This window comes from Bison bison, unplaced genomic scaffold (assembly GCF_000754665.1).
Source record: "Bison bison bison isolate TAMUID 2011002044 unplaced genomic scaffold, Bison_UMD1.0 scf7180017864115, whole genome shotgun sequence".
Lineage (NCBI taxonomy): Eukaryota > Metazoa > Chordata > Mammalia > Artiodactyla > Bovidae > Bison > Bison bison.
The window spans coordinates 421,530-422,193 of record NW_011494687.1 but is presented as its reverse complement, the minus strand read 5'-3'; the positions used below and the strand labels follow the sequence as shown (position 1 = coordinate 422,193).

At 54.1% G+C, this 664-nt stretch overlaps 1 long non-coding RNA gene across 1 annotated transcript in view; it reads left to right on the top strand.

The window, feature by feature from the left end:
- The first annotated feature begins 568 nt into the window (after positions 1-568).
- LOC104988042 overlaps positions 569-664 on the top strand; it is a 7,304-nt gene continuing 7,208 nt past the window's right edge. Inside the window, exon 1 of the long non-coding RNA XR_825201.1 lies at positions 569-631. This is a non-coding gene — a long non-coding RNA (uncharacterized LOC104988042). The remainder of the gene's footprint in view (positions 632-664) is intronic.

Below are 664 nucleotides of genomic sequence, written 5' to 3'. Positions count from 1 at the left end.
CTAGACCCAGTCCCGAGGAGGGAACGCTACTGGCTTTACGGCAAAGGAGTTAGGAGAGATGTGGACATTTAGTTCTTTCCTCACCACACTAGCTAACCAGGGTTTGTGGCCCCGCCCACTGCTCTGGTCTCCCAGGCAACTGTCTTCCAGCCAAGGGTGCCCCTCTCCCGCTGTTACCCAGGCAACCTTCAGTCCCGCCTCCTTTAAGGTCCTGACTGGTTCATAGCAAACGTAGGTTGAAGCCCACCAGGAGGCATTGAGCTTTGAAGGTTGTGAGTTGCCGGGAGAGAAGCAGAGATGAGGTTTCAGGAGCTGCTGGAGAGAAAAGGTGTTCGTGTAGCCTTGGGTAGCGGGGCCGTTATGTTATATCCTCAGGAAAGAAAAAAAGAGAGTGAAGTCGCTCAGTCATGTCTGACTCTTTGCGACCCTATGGACTGTAGCCTACCAGGCTTCTCTTCTCTGTCCATGGGATTCTTCAGGCAAGAATACTGGAGTGGGTTACCATTTCCTTCTTCAGGGGATCTTCCTGACCCAGGGATCGAACCCGAGTCTCCCGCATTGGGGGCAGGCTCTTTAACCTCTGAGCCATCAGGGACCCTCAGGAAAAGGAGCTGTAAATCCTGGAAGCCAGGTCAGCAGGGCTCTAGGCTAGAGGCACCTGGTC